Below are 25,066 nucleotides of genomic sequence, written 5' to 3'. Positions count from 1 at the left end.
TGTAACGTAAGCAGTCATTATATCTCATCGAGCGGTACAGCATCTCACTAACCGGTCAGACGTCAATTTTTTTTTTATGCCCGCTCAGTAAAAAATTAAAAATGTTATTCTTTATTTGTATATATTTGAATAGGAACACAATTTTAAAAATATAACAATACTGTCCAGTCCATTAATAGAATGGAATATATGGAGATAACAAACACCCGCCGTGTGCTTGTTATCTATTAATACTCACTGTACTGACGCCCTTGTTATGAACGGAACGTGTTCAAGGTTGAGTTAAGAGTGATGCGTGTTACGGTAAGAATGTTGTTAATCTTGTATTGTATGTAACTTGAATTAAACGAAATATAATATCCGTTCATCGTTTATATAATAAAATACCGGTATCTTGTTTATTTCAATGTAGAGACCACATACGCAGTTTGAAATATCTCGTGTATGAGGGACCGGGTGTGGCATCGCCATATTTTGGTGGTATGTGTTCAGTTGAATTTAAATTCATAAACTGATTAATTCTTTTATTTTTGTTTGTGTTCTATTGGTAATGTGTGCATATATTTTTTTTGTTTGTAGCTCATTGCCAATTTAATGTTTAATTAAAAATAAAGAACTATGAAAAGAACTTGACTTAGTCGTTATAGTATTGTACACATAAGGTTACAAAAGTAATCTCTAACTCATAATACAAGGTTTCTATTTTCTTCGTGATAATGTAACCTCATTTGGTATGTTTAAGCGCAATAATATTGTATAAGCCAAGTACAGGTATAAGATTGTTTTTAATTGAGAAAGAAATGGACAGTACATGATACGTCCGAATCCTTAATGAACTAACATTTTTATATGTAATTTCTCCTACTGGTGACTTTTTAGGTTGATAAATTAGACAATAATCAACAGGAGAGACGTTTATGATTTAGCAAAGAAACATCACCAAATAAAATATCACCAAATGAAAGAAAAAGTGAGCAAGCTCACATAACCCACGCTCTCCAAAAGTCTAAGTGCGGAAATTCCCGGAAAAAATAAAAAAAATCGGAATTTCGTGGTAATATGCACATCAACACATTGTGTCCTAAATATCTGATGTATCTAAATATAAGATGTAGCCAAAAATCTAAGTTGAAAAGTGCGGTAATTTCCGGGAAAAAAGGAATAGGAATTTCCTGGTAATTTGCACATCTACACATTGTGACCTAAATATCTGCAGTTTGACGAAATTGTGTTCAGTGGTTTATGAGGAGTTGCGCTGACAAACTATTCATCTTTATATTCAAGATTTTGCCAAAAAACTAAGGTGAAAAGTGCAGAAATTCCTAGAAAAAATAACAGAATCGGAATTTCCTGGTAATTAGCACACCTACATATTGTGTCCTAAATATCTGTCCTAAATATCTGCAATAAGTTTGACGAAATTGTGTGCAGCAGTTTATTAGTAGTTGTGCTGACAACTTGCGCAACTTGTTGCGTGGGGTATAATAAAATATGTACGACCTATAAATTGTCATCCATAATTTCTGAGCCTTTTATTATTGACAATCAATAGCGATTCGGCTTACAGCTGCAATTTGAGTGTTGTGTGGGAGTAAGGGGTTGTCTTAACAAGAGTTGCAGACATAGTTGTAGGAATTACACTATTTCCGATTTAAAGTCTGGTACATCGTTAAGAGATAAAAATGATGCAAAAATATTTTTGTTTGAAAATGTTCTCAAATACGGTTATATAATATGTTTTTTCTTACATTCATGTACATTTGTTTTAATTTTCCGTACTCCTAGAGGTTATTGGAAGAAAAAGAAAACACGTGACATTGAAATAGTGCCACGGTGTGGGTAAACTATTGCAATGATTATTGAAAATTGAATCCACGAATTTTATGGTTTATTTTGAGTGAATTGTTGATCAATTCATTTTTTAAGTCGTGCAGATATACGAAAATAATGACGTCGCACTAACAAAATATAACGTCCGTGATGAAAATATATTTCTGATGGAAAATTAAAAAAAAACTTTAAAGATTTTTGGTAAGAAATTCATTGAGAACACATATTCATTTTTAAAAAAAAAAAACAACGATTCTTAATTTACTTTACATTTATTGTATCGAGTGATTTAAATTCGTCAGCTTCGTTTTAATGGAATGACTATGGTTTTGAAATGCGAATACCGACAGAAAAAGGACATTGTACTAAATATTTCTTTTTAAAAAAGCTGTAACGTTTTTTTTATCAACATTAGCGCATTTCAATTACAATTAAAACTTGACCACGTAGAAGAATCTAACAAAATTCAGAAAGGAAAATTAAAAACGAGAGAAATTATCTAAAAAAAAAAGTTAAGTCTTTGTTTTCAGGCAGACAGTAAACTCGCGATCTACCTTAAGCTTCAGATGTTTCCTGACCCCAGTGCCAAGTCCATGCGGCAGTATTTAAGACCGCGGAACATTAACTGGCAAAATTGGAAATATACAGCTTACGTCATTTCTATCTGTTACAATCAAAACATTCAGTGATAGACAATTAAATGGGCGGGTACAATTCGACGCGGACGTTTGGAAAACATGGGATTGAAATTGCAGATCGAAATTCATTTTCAATCCACCTCGGATACGCTAGAAGGCACATTGTTACTGATTGACCCAGAAGACAAATAATTTTGGCACAGTTTGAATTTTTTTGTCCAGTGTTTTAAGAATAAATATTTAAGGGACAAATATTTCATTTTTGTTTGGTATTTATATGTATTTCTCTGTGTTGATGGTGGTGGTGGTGGTGGGGGGGGGGTGGACGATTTTTAGATAAAGTTTTCCAACAGTTTTCAGTGAGAATAAGTATAAAACTCATGCACTCTTATAATACTAGAACAAAAATATATTGTCATGTTAAGCCATGACCTGACTCGACAATTTTTACCCCCCCCCCCCCCTCTAGAATCAAATATTTGTCTTGTATGGTCTTTCGCGTTCTTAAAATTATGAGCTAAAACTCATATTAATGTGAACTTCAAACAATATGTATTTGGGAGTTGAAATATAGTTGATTAATCATTTTGGATCATACATTCACTCTTTGCTTTGAAAACAGCTCAGGTGGATTGAAAATGAATTTTGATCTGCAATTTCAATCCCATGTTTTCCAAACGTCCGCGTCGAATTGTACCCGCCCATTTCGTTGTCTATCACTGAATGTTTTGATTGTAACAGATAGAAATGACGTAAGCTGTATAATTCCAATTTTGCCAGTTAATGTTCCGCGGTCTTAATTGTAAATAATAACAAAAAATCAAATTTAATTTCCAGTTTATTTAAGCCAAGTATTTATGACTGTATCAATTAGATAATGTTATTTAGTGTCAGAAAAATATAAAAGCCGCTAAAACTATGATAAGCGTACACATTAACAGGCATTTCCGTTTTATATAAATCATTAATTTTGAATTAGGGTAGAAAGAGTAAATGAATTTCCTGATAGCATTGATAATTAAAAAAAAATTGTCCCTGTATCAGAAGAGTTCTACGGTATAATAAAAACGTCTATCATGGTATGTAGCATATGTGCCCTTGGCATTTTTCTTCCCCGAGCGTTTGGTAAAAACGTCTTAAATCTGAAATATAAATATAATCTAGAGAAACATTTCTACGACAAGAGGCCAATGGGCCACATCGCTCACCTGAGCATTGTAGCTTGGAAAAAGCAGAAATCAGTTTATTATTCACAGTTTTAAATCCATAAGTGGTCCCAACCAATCCTTAAAGGGGGGAGAGTGTGATTTAAACAGACTTGAATCTACACTTACTAAGGATGCTTGCATATATCTTTGCTTACCTGTGGCTTTATTACCATTTACATTTGAATTAACACTGTGGCCCAACCTTACCCTCAGGGGTCATGACTTGGAGAAACTTGAATCTACACTACCTAAGGATGCTTCCATACGAATATGACTTATCATGGCTTTACTATTCTTGAAAAGAAGATTTTTAAAGAAATTTTCTAAGCAAAACCTATGCACCTTGATTCCATGTTGTTTTCCCGCCCCTACCCCCAGGTGTCATGATTTGAACATACTTGTATCTAGATAACCTAAGGATACTTCCATATAAATATTACTTATCATGGCTGTGCTATTCTTGAGAAGATTTTTAAAGAATTTTTCTGTGTAAAACTTTGATCAGCCATTATGGCCCTACCTTACCCCCGGGGGTCATGGTTTGTTTCATCTTTCTTGGTACACTTGTTTCTGGGAAGATTTTTAAAACATACCACGAAATTTTCCCTATTTCCGAATTATCTCCCCTTGAAAAAGTGTGTGGTTCTTCATTTGAACAAACTTGAATTCCCTTTACCCAAGAAAACTTTGCGCCAAGTTTGGTTAAAATTTTCCCAGTGGTTTTTGGACGACTACGACGACGACCACAACGAGGACAGACAACGGAAAAATTTTGATCAGAAAAGCTCACTTTAGCTTTCAGCTCAGGTGAGCGAAAAAATCGAAACCGCCAGTAAATACAGCATAACATAAGATTGAAGCATTTAGTGACGCATCGTGAAATCATGACGTACCTAGTGACGCCTGACCATCATCATAGTTTCTTTGACTTCTGTGCCCTTTTCAACTGGTGGATACCAAACCCAACTCCATTTGGATGAAGACCAGATGTCATTGAAGAAGGCGTAGTGACAGTGGTTATACCACCAGCCTCCTCCTCCTCCTCCATACCAGTTAGCAGCACAGTGACCGGTATGTCTGTCGTTATCCACGTCCGGGGTGCTGAAGTACATCCCTGACACATCTCTGTACGAATCACCAGTGTCTAGCATCCTGTCACCTATATAATGAACGGAAAATTGTTAGTAGTACATATCATGGCCGTAGGAACCGGGGACGTATGGAGGGTGGGTGTCCTGCATCTCATCCCATATCTGACGTTTGGAGTTCAGTGTTTGCTATGCTCTTTTTTGTATTGTTGAATGGACTTTTGAGCTTTGTCTGTTTATAGCTCCATATACTTCATCTTTCATAGACACTTGACAGTTTCATACAACATTGTATGGTCTTCAATCTGAATAAACAGCTACCTCATGGACATTTATTGTACTCTTTGTGATAGTCATATAAGTAAGATCTACAAACTTCGTGTGATGTACTATTTGGTTATAATGGTGTGCTCTTATGTAGGTGAAATGTGGCTTTACCTTTAAGAAGATTACAAGCCGAGAAAGTAATGGTATGGCATGATAAAGATACTGAGAGATCGTTTACACAACATAGATTCCAAGAAAAAATGGAATTCTAAATCCAACTTTAAAAAGTGCATTTTTATGTATGCCATTTACTCTGACGATAAAAGGAATTTACGCTGATATGATATATGAATTGGACTTGTTCTTATATATATCATGTACTTTGATAAAAAATACAGGTTCGATGTACTCCGACAAATTATGGAGATAATTATTGTACGTACTCCGACACAATACAGGCGTGATTACTACGACACAATGCAGATGTGATGTACTACAATAGATGTCATGATATAGATGTCATGTATGTACTACGACATGATATAGATTTTATTTACTACGACACGATACATGTACTACAACAAGATAGAGATGTAGTTTCACATGCTTCAGAGGTGATGTACTCCTACACAATATACACGTGATGCAACAGGATTTTTTCCAGAGCTCTCTTTTAATATTAAAGCAGAACAATGCAATGAGAAAAAAATATAAATTATATATTGTGTATATAACATGACTTTTTTTTTGGAAATACAATATAAACACATTTATATAACTCAGCATTCTCTGTATATATTTGTTGCTCTTACTCATTGACCCTTTCTCCTTTTTCTTAGCATGGTACACTCTCACAGTCACATACCTAAGGTTCCTGTGGCAGGTCCTCCCAGAAAGAGTTGATATTTCCCTGTTTCATCGGAGATAGAGAATCGATCGTACGTTTCATACAGCGTCGTACCATTCTGGAGAGTGATGGACACATAAAGGGACGAGTTCTTTCTCTTTGTTAACAGATGGATTACGTCATTTCCTATATTAAAATATTACTAAAAATCAACTGTAAAATATATTGCAAAGCAAGAATGTTATTTTGAATATGAATTTACCATCTCTAAAAATTAAGCTATTTACTTGGGCTATAGACAGTAATGCAAAATTTTGTCTCCTTTAAAGACTCTTACGCTGAGTGATTTAATCCTCTTGTACTCTTTTTTATGTAAGATTTCAATCAAACATGATCATAGAGTATTGTCTAATGCATATTACCCAATCTCAATTTAGATATTTGATACGCTTACATTTCCATTATATGCTGCAATAAAAACATTTTGTTAAATATTCAACAGCTCAAAGAATGGGTGGACTTAACTGGCTAGAAAAATGTCGTAAATTTAATTTCCATAAAATGTTAAATTTTTTCCAACATATTAACCCCCGATATCTTAACTGTATATTTTTGGTACGGGTGTGAATTTAAAATGCTCTTTTTGAGTAAATGTGAATGCATTTAATGACCATATCATCTATATATTTTTATATACTAAATAAATATCGAAGGCATGCCGGAAGATTTCTTGAATATCAATACTGACAATAGATAAGCAGGGTCACGCATTTTTCATCGTCTGAATACATAGTCAGCGCATGTTTGTCGGCTGTTCTTACGAAAACTGTAGCTGTATATTGAACAAAATAATGTCATATTAAACGGAGAAAAGCCGACAAATGTGCGCTCATATTTAATTTGACAAAAAACATGTTCAAAACAAACTTCTCGCTTTCCATTGAAATGTCTTCGATTGACCTGATAAATATTACAATTCGTCACGTGATGTCTACCTACGAGTGTACTCTTGAAAACAGTTACATTGTATTCTTCAACTGACCTCGATCTAAATCATGTCTTTGAGCGTTTTTTGTAGCCGTTTTCAGAATTTAGCAAAATTAAATATTGTTTTAATTTTGCGTGTCATCACATTTTTAAAATAATTTCATATCGCTGTAATACAGTATGCTAAACACGTATTCGAATTTTTGTAAAAAAAGAGAGAGGGATAGAGAGAGAAATGACAACATCGACACCGATCGATAGCCCTGCCTCCCATAAATATTGACTGTGTGACATAAAAACCACTCCGGGTACATGTCGACTTCCGGAAGACGACACTCATGTATCGTTGTTCTAATTTGATACACGACAACGGGGCATTGTTTTTGCACAAACGTTCCACCTAATATAGCCAAGTATATGTTGCTCTTTCCATTGCTCATGATTTATTTTGGATTCACTTCATTTACAGATTGTTAGAGGAGTCGCAAAAAGATCCAAAATAGGGCGTTAAGTCCCACCCCATTCTTTCCCTCTTAAAAAGAGATTAATACTTACCAATCCAGTAATCCTGTTCTGGGGCACCAAAACCATTCTTATATTCCGTCCAGCTCCTATTGAAACTCACGGATCCATCTACTCGTTTTTGAATTGCCTTAAAAAATTATCAATTATAGCAAATCAATTCACTGTTCTGAACAATTGTATAATGTATATTTAATGATATAAATTTGTATTTTATTATTGTTTTATAGAATCGAATCACTTATTAATAGGAATTATATAACTCAAAGTAAATTTAACATTTGTACAAACCGTCCACCCTCCGCCCATTGTGGTCATATCACAGAACACGAGGACAGGAATGGTAATGGTCCCATATGGGTATATGTCGTACACCCCGGAATCATAGCGACCATCTGTGTAAAGGTCCTTACAATCTAAGGGCATTACTGAAAAAGGGAAAATAAAATACTGGAATCTTTTAATTATTTGTAAATACAGGTATTGAGAAGAGGATACCTGTGAGACACATTAAGGATGAGTGTTGGAAATAAAATGTTGTTGGTAATCCAAACATCACTTGTATTTCTTACTTGTAGGAATGTTGAAGTGGAATCCATTTAAACAATAAAATTGCTTTCTTTAGTTGTTAGTACGGGAATGAATGTCGAAGCTTTTGCAGCAAGTGACGTCGACGGACAAAAAATTAAGAAAAAAGTAACTCGAGTGGGTTGTAACCAACAAACGACTAAGGGAGAAAAATAACAGATATACGTACAGTCATGTGAGTAGTATCTCCAGCCAGTCTCGTTAGACACTCCCGAAGTAAAAACCCTCTTGTGAATACGACATTTCTGAATCTGAGGATTAAAACCATATAAGTTACACACGCCTTGACACATCGCGGCACACTCGGTCAAAGAATGAGAATTATATTCTTCTAAAATTTCGTTATTTGATTTCTTATCATTAAACTCCGGTTTCAAAGAATATTTATGAGAAAAAATGTTTGCTTCGGATAAAGCTATGAAGCCGACAATCAAAAAGATTACATAAAGATTACTCATTTTTAAAGTTTTAAGAAAGAAAACGACTGCTGCGATCTTGTTAAATTTTGTGTTTTGCGAAATGGTTTTAAAACTGCCATAAATATAAATATATATCGGAATCGCAATAAATGCCTGAAAAGTGATTGGCTAACTGTTACGCACTCTTTAATTATTGTTTTTAAGTATCGATTTTATTAGAGTTAATATTTTGAAAAAAAATTACTACAGCAATTTAAAATATCAGAATGAAAAGTTTGCTGCTCCTTCACTGCGTTCATGCGTCTTTTGTTGAAATGTTGTATAGTGTTTTTAATAAGCTATCTTTAAAATATGGAATTTTAATATTTTTTCTTCATCACCGCACTCTGAAGAAGTTAAGTTTAAAGCAAAAATATCCCTTTCTCAGAAATTATTAAGAATTATTAAGAATTCATTGATTTCTTTCAACTTTGATACATCAGGCTCTAAATGTTAATGTATCACATCACATCATCATTGATTAATTAACGTTAGAATAAATATCTTCACATTATTAATTATCAAAAATTTACCTCGTTTTAAGAATTTTCATACATAGACATGCTATCGTGTATCGAATTATCTGAGATATGAATATTCCATATGCAGTTGATGAAGATACAGTACCGACCGAACAAAACTTACACCAGAGCGAACCCGAAGCGGCCCAGGTTTCGCTTCCCGAGTTCGCTCGGGGTCCGCTTCGGGTTCGCTTTCAGAAATTTTGGGACCGCACTGGGTGCACTTTGAGTGCGCTCCGGGTTCGCTACATGTTCGCTCGCGGTCAGCTCTGGGTGCGCTAGAGCGGTTTGTTACCGTTTTGCACACATTTGAATTTCAGGTACAGAAAAAATGTGTGCAAAACGGGAATTTGATCAGGTGAAATAATTACTTAATTGGTATAGTCTGTCCATAGTTGGTAGATAGGAGAGAGCTAAACATATAAACTAAAAGGGTGAAAATTAGACAAAGAAATTTAAAATTAAACCAACAAAATTATTATCATAATGTGCATTAAAGTTCATTTATTTCTTTACTTTTATAACGTAGAATTTTTTCTTATGGATTCTTATGGATTCTGTTGAAAATTACGCCAGACGATGGGCCAGATATGAAAATGAAGACGTTGACACCTTGTCAGAATGGATAAAATGTATTAGATCTATGTTGAAGTCGTGTATTAGGAGATTGAGGGGCAAAATGAAAACCATCTATCCTTCTGTGTTCAATAAACCAGAAGTGAAAAAAGAATAAGATAGATTATATAATCAGTACGTACTGGTTTCTGTTGACAAAGCAGGTAACAACATTGTCTTCGTTTGTAAGGTTCATTACGTGAATTGCATTCTAGAAGAACTTGGATTTAATTCTACAAATGGTAATCCTTCTTATACTTATACTTCCCTTTCTAAGGAAGAAATTCTCCAAAATCACGTGTCAGTTTTGAATACTTTTAATATTCCACAGAGCCAAAATGAATTTGAACTACCTTATATATATTGGATTCCGAAACTTCATAAGAATCCTTACAAACAAAGATACATTGCAGGTTCCAGTAAATGTTCAATCAAGCCTCTTTCATTACTCCTCACTAAGATATTGACAGTGATGAAGGAAAAACTTCAAGAGTACTGTTCAATTACATATTCAAGAAGTGGTGTGAATCAGATGTGGATACTTAAAAATTCTAAAGAACTCTTGAACAATTTGAAATCACAAGACAAAAATCACCAGCTTAAAAACTTACGACTTTTCATCTTTATACACAACAATTCCCCCACGACAAATTAAAATCCAGGCTTTCTGATATCATTGACAGCTGCTTCTTCAAGAAAAATGGAACTCATTAATTTACGTACCTCGTCATTGGTCATTTGCAAAATTATTTTGTTAGAACAGATTCTGATTGCACACATAAGTACTGTGAAGTTGACATCAAGAAGATGCTTGAGTTTTTGATTGACAATTTCTATGTGGTTTTTAGAGACAAGGTATTTCAACAATCTATTGGAATTCCCATGGGTACAAATTGCACTCCGTTATTAGCAGAGTTATTTTTATATTCATATAAAGCAGAATTTATGCACAATCTTATGCGTGAAAAGAAGAAAACAATTGCTGTAGCCTTCAACTCGACATTTAGATATATCGATTACATATTGTCAATTAACAATGGTAATTTCCATTCCTATGTTGATACGATATATCCTGGTGAGCTTGAGATGAAAGATATCTCAGAGTCTGACATTTCTGTTTCATACTTGGATATTTTACTTGAAAAAGACGCTAATGGTAATCTAACAACCAGGTTATATGAAAAACGTGATGACTTTAACTTTTCTATCGTCAACTTCCCTTACTTATGCAGCAATATTCCTTCATCACCTGCATACGGAGTATATATATTTTTTTATTTATATAAAATTTTATTCACAGAAGTGAATGGCATTGGGCAGCAGGCAAGCCTATTTTAGCCCTCTCCCTAATATACGGAGTATATATATCTAAGTTGATTCGATATGCAAGAGCATGCTCTACGTATGAACAATTTCTGAAACGAGGTAAATTATTGACAAACAAGTTGATGAATCAAGAATATCAGCAGTCTCGTTTAAAGTCATCATTACGTAAGTTCTATGGTCGATACAATGACCTTGTCAGCAAATACAATTTATCATTGAGTCAAATGCTGACTGACGTTTTTCAAACTAATTGTTAGTCCATTATTTATACACTGCATTGACGACGGATTTTTTCCTGTATTTCCTAATCATGACAAGGAGCACACGGCGGGTGTGACCGGTCGGCAGGGGATGCTAACTCCTCCATGGCACCTGATCCCACCTCTGTTGTTTCGGGGGTCCGTGTTTGCTCTGCTCTTATTTTGTATTGTTTTATTGGACTTTCAGATTGAATACTGTTCGTTATCTCCATATCCTTCTTCTTAATAATTATTTAGGTAAACTGATCGGTAATCAGTGTCAATTTCTGCATTATCAGCTTTAAAAATAAATTTGTTTTTCAAGAAATGGGATTCATGTTTTTAATAAAATAATTAAAAATAAAAATTAGAATATAAATAAATATATTCAATAAATTCACTTTTTCCAATAAATTAAAAATTCATATACATTGAATTAATATTTTTTTCCTGTTTATGATACATAGGTAATATACTGGTAAAGCCAGAAAAATCTTAACCAGAAATCAGACTTTAATTGTTTTCAAAATACATTTCACACCTATTCTTCTGGTGTGTTCCCCGAAGGGCTACTCGGAAAAAAACAACAAGTAATTATCACATTCAATTTAGGGGCCCTCTAAGGGGTACGGGTAGACTTACATGTACATGTGTTTACCTGGAAAAGCAATATTTCAACAATCAGATATACCGGTATTCATTCAATTTTATTTTTATTAAGATGTTTATGAATAAGAATAAATAAAATTAAGATTTCAGAAAAATAATTTTTTTTATTGTACCTTTAATTTTTTTTTCCCAAACAAGTTGATAGTATTGATTGAGGATTTACAAACTATTATCCCCTTTTTGTGCTAAATTTTCAAACTCTTTTAAATACCAAATTAACACATAAAATAACATATTTAAGTATGATAAATAAATTGTTTTTATAAAATTTTATATAATTCAATTCATTTATTTATCATTTTTGATTATTAAAAAACATTCTTTTAAATCATCATAATATACAGAAGTTATGTTTCAATTTCTAGAATAAATATAGACGATTCGAGATAAGAACAGATCACTTTGATTTTTTAAAGTTATTCCTAAGTTAATAAGCTAACTGAAGAAGCACCTGATAATTGATATCAGTTCCCTTTGAAATTTTAATAAGCAAAACTATCTTAATACGTGTCAAAGAAAATGATGTTCTGAACTGTTCTGCCTATTGATGCAGTCCAAGCTGTAAATACAAGAACAAGACAAGGAACAGATCTAGAATAGTATATATAATCAAGAATGGAAATGAAGTGCTGAACTTGCTTAATGATACATTAAACCTCCAGCGAAAAAGTATGCGACTATAAACATAAGATTCCAGTTACTGAAAGAAAGGTATCAGCATGGCATCATTGATCTTATGACCTACAAAGACTCTGCTTCTGAACTTCTTCACTTTGGATAGTGATCCCTTAATTGTGTTAAAAGAATTTGAGACTAAATTGTAAATATTGTAATTATGTGTGATATGAAAGTGAAACAGTGCTATTTAATTTATATTGTGAAAATCAATGCTGCTAAAAAATAGAACTGATAATTTATAGCTTTTAATATGTTTTGTGCCTGTAAAATTTTTATTTAAAAATATTTATTCATACAAGTGCTCAAATAAAAAAAATTGAATTAAAAAATCCCTTTTATTTCATTTAATTTCTGGTAGGTTATTCATACAGGTAACTCTACCTGTACCCATCAGAGGGCCCCTTAATTGAGTGCGATAATTACTTGTGTTTTTTTTTTTCGAGTAGCCATTCGGGGAATAAAACATTGTTCTATACCTAATTATCTAATATGTGCAAGACGGGAACACACCACTCGAGCGAACCCGCTTTACGCACTGATATGTGAAGCGGACCCCGCTTTAATTTCGCCGCAAGTAAGCCCGCCCCTTGTTTATACCGATACATAAATGGAATTGTGATTGGTTGATTGATTGTATATTGTTTAACGTCCCTCTCGAGAATTTTTCACTCATATGGAGACGCCACCACTTGCCGGTGGAGAGCTGCAAATTTTGTAAATGGAATTGTGGAGTCGATCATTGTTGTATATGCGGCGATCAATACATGTACATTCAATGAAGATGTACATGTATAATTGACTTTCTTGATTTCTCCCTTCTTGGAATTTCGATTCTGAGAAATTCCAAGTTATTTAACAACGGGCTATTATGCATTTATTTTTCTTTATGAATAACGTGAAAACAAAAACAGAAGAGGAAGAAAAAGATGTTGAATTGATTTTCAATGTATCCAATGGTGTAAAAGTGAAAACTAACGAAAACATCTAAACAAAATACCTTTCAATTTCAAGCATAATTAATTTAAAATTATGTTTGTTATTTCTAATGTTTTGCTAGATCTGCTAAACCGTAGTTTAACTGCTTGAATTATGATATCTATTCTATAAATTAAACTTTTGTACACGTGGTATATATTTATATTTCATTTATAGTAGTTGCACATTAAAAGTTCGTAGTAAATACTTACCGGACATTTTCTAAAAAATTAATATATATCAGATCATAATAACGCTCAGAACTATGGAGTGAGTATGATTTTTTAAATCAAAATGAAAAGTGTTTAAAACAGGTAAAACAAACTCTGACCTACGTACATTTTGTCAATCAGAGGAAGAAACAGGCCGATGCAAGAAACTATAAAAAAATATTTTTGGTCTAAAATATCTGGTAATAAACATGAGTGTTTATAAACATTAGCATGCACGGGCAACTTGATTTACAGTTAATACCCCTGTATAAAGTTGCTGTGCATAATAAATATCTGAAGAGATATAAGAAATAAAAGAAAAGCTTTGTATAAGGTCATTTTGTTATTTCGATATTTTTATTAACTTTGCAATAAATTGTTATCTTTGTTTGTAATCAATTTTTACTAAAAGAAAAATGCATAATTTATTGCCAGAAAATTAAAATTGCACACCATTAAGCGATTTAGGGGAAAAATGAAAACAACCTACCCTTCTGTGTTCAGTTATCTTGAAGTGAAAATAATAAGATATCTAACACTACAGTCAGATGTACTTCTCACTGATGCAAAGCAGAGGACAACATTGTAAGGTTTAAAGGCTAAAAACAAGATTTAAGAAAACTTAAATATTCCCAAATATGACTACAAGAATATATCTGCTAAAAACGGACAAATATTAGGGAAAATGATCTCTAAAAGCTACGAAGAAATTATAATTCAGAAAAAACAATATAAAACATTGCACAGCAAACACAGACCTTAAAATCATTAGGAGTGGGATTAGGTGTCATAGAGGAGTAAGCCGACTCCTGCCGACCCGTCACACTTATCGAAATACCGAAAAAAATCAGTCGTCAAATCATTGTGTACATAATGGACTAACAAATGGTATGAAAAACGTCAGTCAGCATTGAACTCAAAGTTTCAATTGTATTTGCTGACAAGGTCATTGCATCGACCATAGAACTTACGGAATGCCTTTAAACAAGAATCGTGATATTCTTTTTTAATCAATTTTTGGCAATTTACTTCGCTTTAGAAATTGTACATGCGTAGAACATGCTCTGGTGAATCAATCCACTGAGATAAATAAATCTTAATTGGGTATTCAAGGTGTGTGTGTGTGCACTACCGGCTACCTTAAATGACCGCAACTTTAACATAAATGTAAAGTCCCAACAATATAAACATAACTATTCTGACGTCTGGATTTTCATAACAGATATATTGGTACATAAAAAGTATACCTTGAACCATTAATTTTAACAAAAACGCCATTGTTCACAATCTGTTTGGATCGGCTTCGTATGTTCCTAATTTTTATTACTTAGAATTGAACCTAAATGTAACACTTATCTAAAACAATTGACCTAATCGTTTATGAAGATGGAAATGTTTTATGTACATTGAAAATCCTTAAAACCCCAAAACTTTCCCTATATCTTCAAGTATTCAAATGGAAATAGGAATTTAAATTATAACATACCTTTAAATTAAAAGTCAACAGTTTGTTCATTTTAAATTTTCTTGACGATAAATCATTTTTTTTTTCTATGAAATCTTTTAAGTCATGTGTGCAGTGTAATTATGTATAGGAAATTAAATGGAAAACATTATTAGTAGGAAGATAATATGAAATATTTTATCTTCAATCCCTTTGTTCTTCAGAAGTCAAAAGGAAATGATGCTCCCTCCTGGGCTAAATACAACACGTATTTTTAATGGATGGAACCGCATATATGTTAATAATTGATTAAATCCTCACATAGAATTGTTATTTTTAGGGACCAGTGGATTCTACGCCAAATTATAAACATTTGTACAAATGGAATATTTATATTCCCTGTACATAAGGAAATTCGTTTCACAACAAGTCATTTAAAGTTGATTAATTGATAAAAAAAAACCACTCAGGAACTATTACAGTCCATCAATCAAGAGCATATCAAAGTCTAGTAAATTATGTCCAAATTAGGTCAAATAGAATTTAAATTAACTTATAAATCACTTGTAAGATACATAATGTTGCCTTGTTACACAAAATGGCATTGTAACAATATGAAGTTAATTTGTGCCAAGAACCATCTGAGCTTAATGAGTGCGTGGAGCTATATATGTTAACATAAATTTTCACCCAAGCTTCTTTCTTTACTCCTCATTAAGATATTGGAAGTAATAAATGAAAAATTTCCAAAGTACTGTTCAATAATATATTCAATAAGTGGTGTGAATCAAATGTGAATGCAAAAAAATATTCCAAAGAACTTGTGAAGAATTGAAATCACGAGATTTTAAGAAAATCAACAGCTTAAAGACTTTTTCGATTTTATACTTTACCATTCCCCTCGATAAAATGGAAATGCGTACAAAAGCTATTTTTAATTAGCCTTTGCATCGTCACGGGAAACGAAAGGAGGGCTAGTTTATTTCTTATTAAATATTGCTGCATTACTTTTGATATACAGTAAAAAACCCTTAAAACTCCATGATATTGCCAAATGTATGGAAATCGTTCAATCATTACATTACCGATGTTTACCAAGTTAAAGATATTCAAAATTTTAAAGTTCAAAATTCTTTACATAATTATTTCCCCCGTACGTAGAGTGTTGCGATTCTTTTGCGTGTCAGTATATTTGCGTTTAAATGGGTGACTGCGGGGAATGGGGTTAAAGATGAATAAAAATACTTGATAAGAATACTGGGAAACGTATTCGAAATAATAGTTTTAATTTAATTCAAAGGTTTACTATGCGTTTCTTTTTCCTTTCAGTATATTTATTTTCACGACATAATATTTCCATTTAGTGTTTTGTTTATTGTGTTGTCATTACTATATTTTCAAATCTTTTTGTTATTAATTAACACATGTGATTCAGAATTCTCTAAAATGATCACTTTTGTTATCACATTTGTTTTTTTTTTGTCACATTACATCCTTCACATTTAAGTTGTTAAAAAACGCCACTTAAATATTTACGCAACAGTTTCATTAAAACATATATGAAACAAAACAAACATTAAGGACAGATGAGACGTTCCTTAATAATAGATAATTTTTTTTAAGAGTTTGTCATTGAAGTATTGCTACTTAAACATGTTTAGTCACGAAAAATTGAGGTACCTTACCAGGCATTTCTGCAAGATACCAGGGGTAGTTTTTCTTATATAATCCTTTGGGGAAGAAAAATAATTTTCCAATTTCAAATGTTTAAGTGTTTGGATTTTTTAAAAACATTTAGAAACTGGTTTAGAAATCAGGATGTTATTAAAATTTTGAATATTTTTCATACATTATGAAGATATACAAAACAGATTTTGAGGAACGTCTCGTCTGACCTTAATATGGCATTTCATATACTACACAACAACAGTCATCATATTTCATATACATGTAGTCGGATATTTTACATGAAAATGTCGTGAATGATAATCAAACAACAAGTAAGCTCTATAATTAACGTAATACATTTAACTTGACAATTATCAACTTCCCTTACTTATTCAGCAATTATCTATATGCCTTCATCACCTGCATATGGAGTTTATATAATCTCAATTGATTCCATACACAAAAGCATTATCTACGAGGGCCGTTCAAAAATTACGCGGACTGTGCTATTATTTACTCTTACAGACGTCATAGAGTTATGAAATTTCACAGAAATATGTATCTCAAAGATTCCAATAAATTTAGGGCAAAATATTTGTATTTAAAAACAATCTGCTAAAATTATCGGTATGTTGATATCGCTGATGGAGAGGTACGGAGCACGACAAAAATTTTTAAGCAAAAGCATGCGAAATCCAAAATTGAACTCATCTTTTTTCTATAATTCGCGATATTTTTCGACAATTTTCTCAGATGTATCTTTAAATTGTTCTATCATTATGTATATATATTTCTGGCCTGATATTTGAAGTACTAACAGAAATATAGTGATTTTTCTCTGATGCGATTACCGTGAAAACGACTGTAAAAATGACGTCCCCTGAATTGACGGCGCACCACATTTTGTTAAATCATGTGAAATGTTCGAGATATCGCCAACATAGACCCAAAATAAACATAATAAAACATGCAGTAAACTAGGGCATTCTTGACATTCGTCCACAATTAGCATACTGAAATTTTAGACCGTTAGACCTCTGTAAAAGGGCTATACGGGAGGACGGGAAGAAGATTATCTAAGAAAACTTGATCCGGACTGTGTAAAGAACGTGATTGAGAGTCACTAATATCACACTAAATTTGATAAATACCTGCAGTTTTTGGTTTTAAAACAAAAAAAGAATATTCTTTACTTGTTTAATAGATCTTAAGCTTGACAAGAAATGTTGTTTGGATGTTGAGTAGATAAGGTAAGTCAAACTGTACAGGTACTCTTGGGAAAATGTTGAGAAAATGAAAACTCAATCACATATTTTTTTATAATGCCTGTGACGTCAAAGATTTTGCTGCTCCGTGACTTAATGATATGTCCGGAAAAATCACTCAAAATTGATACCAATTTACAACATTTTGATATGAAATTTTGAAGACCATATAAGAAAAGATTCTTTTATATTATGTGTGACATTTTGCCCAATAATGTCGTCAAATATTTTTTCTGTGCAACAAGTCCGCGTAATTTTTGAACGGCCCTCGTACGTATGTATGAGGATTGTTTGAAAACTTCGTGGACGGGTTCGGTACTGACCGCTGTATTTGTTTGTTTGAAGTGAAACTTTATATACTTTTATTATACCATGTTTCCAGTAAAAATACAACTTTACAATTTTTGGGCCCATTAAATTAAAATTTTACAGCCGTTCTAATTTCTTTGGAAAGGAGTCGCGGAGCATCTTCGTTTTCTGCGTATATGAATATTTTAAGTCGATTTTGTCATTACAAGTTTTGTTTTCGATTTTGCGCTCGAAAATCTATCATATTAAATATGAAGTCAAAATAACATGCAATCGTCAATCGGGCATTGACACCGTATCATAAAAATTGATATAACTTTAATAAATGTGAGTAAAACTGACTGAAATTTTGCCTATTATTTCAAAATATGTTATCATTTATGTAATATACAAATTATCTTGGACAGGCGCAATAAATGAAACAAAAATTCTTATGGGTTTTATATTTATTTGGCGCTATTGGGCACGGCTGAATTATACAAAATATTATTTCGGGCCTCCAAAGCAACGGGTAGGCCCAGCAACAACAGCAGCATTTCATTTCAACAACAACAACAACATTTCAGTACAACATCAACATACAACATATCAGGTGACCTTGACCCTGGGAGGTGCAGAGGTCAACGTCACATAATAGAAACTTGCAATGCAAGAATAATATTCACACATCCATAACTCTGGGAGGTGCAGAAGTCAAGGAAGCAAATAAACATAGTTTTGTTTACACTGTCACAATATTTACATGGTATTCAACTTTGACCCTGGGTGGTGCAGCGGTCCAATAATGAACAAATATTATATGATAGTTAAATTGATGTATGCCGCTCAGTTCGCCACAAGACCCCAGTCGTATATGCTTGAACAAAGCATCTACGAATGGGGGCGCCGCCACTTTAGTAGTGGGGGTCCTGAGCGGCCTGAAACAACCGTGACCCTTCCTCTCCAGATATCAGTCATTACCGTGATGGATAGAACCTGCATCCATGCCTAATAATTGCTTCGATACCCCCCTGGATTGTGTTTAGAAAAATTTCATTTCCTAACTTAGATAAATGAACCCCGTCCCTTTCAAAAAATCGGGCATGATTTTTGATGTCAGGGTAGTGGATAACAGAACCCCCAATTTGACAAACTTTGTTAGAGAAAAATGCATTTAACCTTTTTCTAGTGTTCTCCATTGCCAGGTTATTTGACGAATAACGCCAACTAATGCGGGGCAGAATATGAGACCATATTAAGTGAACCAGAGGAAATTCCTCCTTAATAAATTCCAAGAATTTTATACCTAACATTCTTAATTTTCTTACTGATGTTTTCCCGATATCATATCCACCACAGTGCACAAGGATGACGTTAGGGATAGGACCAACTTTTTTCAGCAACCGCAATTTTGCTACAGCATTCTTAAATTCTATACCACTGTAACCTTGCCACCAAATTGAAATAGTTATTCTTTGCAAATTTAAATCACACCTACCAGGCCTATTCTTAGCTTCTGCAAAAGCCCTTTTAATAATTGATGACCCAAACAACCATACGACTTGAAAATCTGAAATAACAACTCTGGGTTAATTAAAATCTTGGAATACGTATGTAGGTTTTATAGCAATCAGATTTCCATCTTCCTGAGGATTGAATAACTTGAGATGAAAACCCCTTTAAGGCCAATTCCGTACTTGCCCCAATCCGAAAGGAGTGGGATTTGTAACCCCAAGACTCGAGGTTTAGGGCTGATATTGCTTTGGATAAAATCGAAGTAAATTGGTACTTAGACAGGGGAGCTCCGGAAAAATGACAAAATAATGGACCCCCCTGAGTAGGTCTATTTTCTAAAAACCTTTGGAGATTAGTGCAGGGGCAAGTTACATCCCCTGTGCCATATATCTGCAAAATTGTACCCCTTCCATATTGGTCAGTCTTTGAAAATTTTATTTTAAGGAATAGTGTAGTGTTATTGTCGTCAAATTGGATGTCTGTATAAGCAACAACTTTATCTGAGGATTTGCCGGAGACTGCCAGTTCTCCAGCTCTAAGCAGGCCATAATATGCGATAGAAAATGCAGCTGAAAACAATGAAACCTCATATGAACTTGTACATACACTTGGTAGAATTTTAAGAATTTGCTCTAATATGGACTTTGTAATGGGCAACCTACTGTCAATACTGTGAGCTGTGCGTTTCAAACCTTGTAACAACTTTTTAACTATAAACTCTTCTGTTGGATCTTTATGACCTTGAAGTTTGCTATTGTAAGAAATAGAAGCCAAGTAGGAACGAACTGAAGAAAATGCAAGGCCTTTAAGTGACAAATGCGCAACAAATCTAACAATCAAATCGCAGGTGGGTGGCCAAGGGGTATTTAATCCTTGTTGTGAACAGCAGCTGAAATATGCTCTTATGCCTATTTGATAAGCTTTGCTAGTGTTTTCGGATAATGCTGCCCCTAACAACTTGTTTATTTCATGCTGGATATGAGGTTCTGGAATTCGATTGGTACAGGTTGTGGTGAGGTCTGTGCGTGTGGTGCAGCCTGCCGGAAACGGTACCACTGCTGACGAGAAATTGAATCGGCAATAATGTTATCATTTGTACGAATGTGAACAGCACGAAAAAATATATTGTTTAACATGCAATCTAAAGCAAATGGACGAACTAATTTCATAACTCTACTGGATTTTGAGGATTGTTTATTCAAAACCGAAACCAATGCTGCATTATCAATATGAAACAGTACTTTCTTATTTGCAAGTTGACTACCCCATAAGCTAATGGCCAAAACTACTGGGATAAGCTCTAGTGTTGTCATGTCACGCAATATATCTGAAGTGACCCATTCATGTGGCCAAGGAAAATAGGACCATTGCCCTTGAAAGTATGCTCCTCAACCCAGGTGTGCAGAACCAGCACTATCTGTATACAGATCTAAAACTAAATTTGATGACCAATCACTTTCTTGGAAATTAACTTGACCATTAAATTGCTCTAGGAAACTTAACCACATAAGCATATCTTGCTTCATTTCATTGTTTAGCTTAATATGATGATGAGGCTTAGACACACCATGGGTTGAATCGTACAGTCTCCTGACAAATGCTCGGCCAGCAGAAATAGCTTTTGTAAAAAAGTTTAACTTCCCTAACAATGACTGTAACTGACGCAAAACTATTTGTTTTTTGCTTAAGTATTCATGCAGTATGTACTTCAATTCGATACATTTTTCATGAGGTACTCTGATTAACATTTGCACTGTGTCAATTTCTAAACCTAAAAATACAAGACAGTGAGTGGGATAAACCGTTTTGTCATCGGCTAAGGGGACCCCCAGTTCAGTACAAACTCCTTGAAATGTTTGCATTAATTTAAGACACGACTCCCTATCCTCCCCTGCAAATATGAAATCATCTAAATAATGATCTAAAGTATCAAAACTACTCTTTTTTTCAGTAATCCAGTGCAAGAATGTTGCAAATTCTTCAAATACTTTGCATGAGAGAGAGCAGCCCATTGGAAGGCATTTATCAATGTAATATAGACCCTCAACTTTGAATCCTAAAAGGTCAAAATCCCCAGGGAAGATAGGTAGTAGCCTAAATGCTGATTTAATATCTACTTTTGCAATAAAAGCACCTTTACCAACCTTTGCCAACATTTGTACCACTGTATCAAAGGATGTATAATGAACTGTGGACTCACTAGGGTCTATATAGCAATTTACACTGTTGTCCGCAGGATATGAAAGGTGTGTTATCAAACGCCACCCAGCGTTATCCCCCTTTGGTACCACTCCTACTGGCGACACTCTGAGATTACATATTGGCAGTTCTTTGTAGGGTCCCCCCACCCTGCCTAATTCAACTTCTTTGTTAATTTTTTCTTTTATTTCTGCTTTGTGTTCATAAGCTGAAATTAAATTGTTATTTTCTATATGTAACCTTGGACCTGAGTAATAAAGTCTGAACCCCTCAGAAAAACCACTTAACAATTTGCTGGCTACAGATTTGTTTGGGTAAAGATCAAGGTAACTCTTTAATATGGGAATTTTAATTGGTGTTTTTCCTAGGACCCAAATATCTCTGACCATTTCCCCTGTAATTTTGGAAGTGGGACTGAGATCTTTGGTAGGAGTTTGGTTGAGCTTGTTGTCTTGTATATGTATTTCTAAATTGTGATTGTGATTGCATGGACTGGGTTCGAAAGGAGTTTGTGGAGTTTGATGAGCTACTGGTATTTACCTGGGCTCTTTGATAATTGCATTGTATGACCGAGTGCAAGCCGGCACAACGTGTACATGTGTGCATGTACTGACACGGATATCGACTGCAGGACCCCCGAAAATTAAAATCGTAGCAACATTTGTTTACCTGCGTGCTTTGAGTCTGGGGAAATCCAAGCTGATAACTAGGATTCATGTATAACAACCACAGCTCTGAATCAACTAATGCCCAAGAACTAGAGGGATCTATAGATTTCCGCAGACGGTACTGCGTGTCATATTGGTACCACCCTGTGGCCCCCCTTGAAGCCCCCAAACGAACTGTATGGATGTACTTTAGCATATCTACTGCTTTATCTGGATGGGCAGATATGTAAACAGATGCAAACATGAGCATGACATCAGTCCATTTTTCAATTGTATATATTTTAGCCACATTTTCCTTTGTTACAATTTCTCCTGTGGCACTTAGGGTTAGTTTTTTATCAGTACCCCCAGGTTTAGGTGGAAGCAGAGACTGTAATTCTACAAACTGACCCTCAATTATTTTTTGTTTTAATGATTGATTAATGTGCATACCTAGATTATGAACCGAATGCACTGGTACGGTTTCCTGATCATTGCTTGTTTGGGCCTGGGGCTGTACTTGCTGTGTCGTGGGAGTCTGTTGTTGGGCTTGCTGAGGCTGAATGGGTTGATGCGATGGACCTGACAAGAAAGTCTGCTGTGGTTGGGCTTGGGGGATCGTGTAATGCAGTGACTGTGCAGGTATTGGAGCAGGTTGCGCTACTGGCTGCTGGTTGACTTGATGATGTGTTGTGGCAGCCGGCTGTGGATGGGCCTCATGTTGGGTCTGCTGAGGTATTGGAGCAGGTTGCATTATTGACTGCTGGCTGACTTGATGTTGTGTTGTGGCCGCAGGCAGTGGTTGGGCCTCATGTTGTGTCTGCTGCAGAGGCTGCATGGGTCGACTAGATGGACCTGGTATATACGTAGCTTCTGGATGGGTTTGCATGTTCGGGGTTGGGGTTGGGGTTGCTTGGGTTCGCTCCAACCGCCTTCTTGTGCGACCCCGATTCTCCATCGTTGTTTCAGCTGGATCAAATCGTTGTGGTGGTCTACCTTTAGTTGATCGCTTTGTGTTGAGTCCCAAAATACAAAAATAAAAAGTTAATTTAAAACAAAATTTCTCCAATTATACAAAAAATTAAAAATAGACTTCCAACTCTATGGGCCAGTATCCTAGAAACAAAATCTGTATTAAATATGTTCATTATGTTTTCCAATTTGCATGTTGACCCGTACTCTGGCAATACAGGTACAAAAAAAAATATCAACAGCTTACTTACAAATGACAAAGTGGTAAAATGTAAGCATTACGCCGACAACGGGCGATAACTCTTACGAAATCTGTAGACAGTGGTCTCAACCTCTGATTAAGTCACGTTTTTAAATTTTAGTAAGGAACCAATAAACATACTCCGCTGCATTGTTCTTATTTATTTGTTTATTAATCATAAGCTAAAGTTATAAAATCATTATCAAATACATGTTCGATTACTAGGGACAAAGATGGCGGCGAGCACATGGTGATGCAAAAAATATAAAAATTGAAATGCGTCTGACCTGGTCTAAAACCTTTGTATTGTCAACGAATATATAAATAAGCAGTACAAATTCAACAAATAATTAAAAGCAATCAAGGCTTTAGCAAAAATCTATTTTAAATCTCTATACTTAGTCGTTTTCTAAAATTTGAATAACACCAACCTTGCAACTAGCGTGTAGCCGGCAAAGAGAGTTTGCCGCATGAGTGCTTTCTTTATATATAACTGAAGTTAGATAACTCGTGCCAAAATAAGGAGAGGTAACTGCGCCAAAAAATTGCGCTGCCAAGATAAAAGCATCTTATTCGCATACAGGCGAGATAGATGCCATATTGTTTGCATTGCAACATATCTTCGGGAAAAATTACACCGTCCACGAACTTTTTGAACAGCTCTCGAACAATTTGTGAAACGAGGTCAATTATTGACAAACAAATTGAAGAAACAAAAATATCAACAGTCTCGTTTACAGTCATTATTTCCTAAGCTGTTTGGTTAAAAACTTTGATATTCCCACAAATGACTACAAGAATGTATTTCATAAAAACGGACCGGACAGATTTGTGGAAGAACTCGTGAATCAGAAATTCAAGCACTTTTCAATGAATCTGTAGAGTACTCTTGTGTGTAATAAAAATGCTTTTAACAAAATATATAATAGGGAGAGAAAAAAAATGGCTAGGTAAGTAAACTTACCACCATGATTCCTATCGAAAAAGCAGCTTTTAATGAATTGAAAAATTCGTACTCTAATTAATTGTGAGGAATGATATAAGAAAGTGTTGAAAAGTCGTACACTATATATGATGTTATGACTTTGCTAAAATTTGTAATTTCAAATTTCGTTAAGTTTGAAGCATTCACTTCTCTTTTTGAATATTAATATTGAAT

At 34.1% G+C, this 25,066-nt stretch overlaps 1 long non-coding RNA gene across 1 annotated transcript; it reads left to right on the top strand.

The window, feature by feature from the left end:
* Positions 1–243: 243 nt before the first annotated feature.
* On the top strand, positions 244–5,988 carry LOC134281499 (uncharacterized). The gene is made up of 3 exons (XR_009995095.1): positions 244–303; positions 413–480; positions 5,871–5,988. It is a non-coding gene; the product is annotated as an uncharacterized LOC134281499 (long non-coding RNA).
* The last annotated feature ends 19,078 nt before the right edge of the window (positions 5,989–25,066 follow it).

The sequence above is a fragment of the Saccostrea cucullata genome, unplaced genomic scaffold (genome assembly GCF_032062105.1).
Source record: "Saccostrea cucullata isolate Sc308-1 unplaced genomic scaffold, CSIRO_AGI_Scuc_v1 ctg12040, whole genome shotgun sequence".
Lineage (NCBI taxonomy): Eukaryota > Metazoa > Mollusca > Bivalvia > Ostreida > Ostreidae > Saccostrea > Saccostrea cuccullata.
Note: the sequence above shows the minus strand (reverse complement) of the source record. Positions and strands in the feature narration are given on the sequence as shown.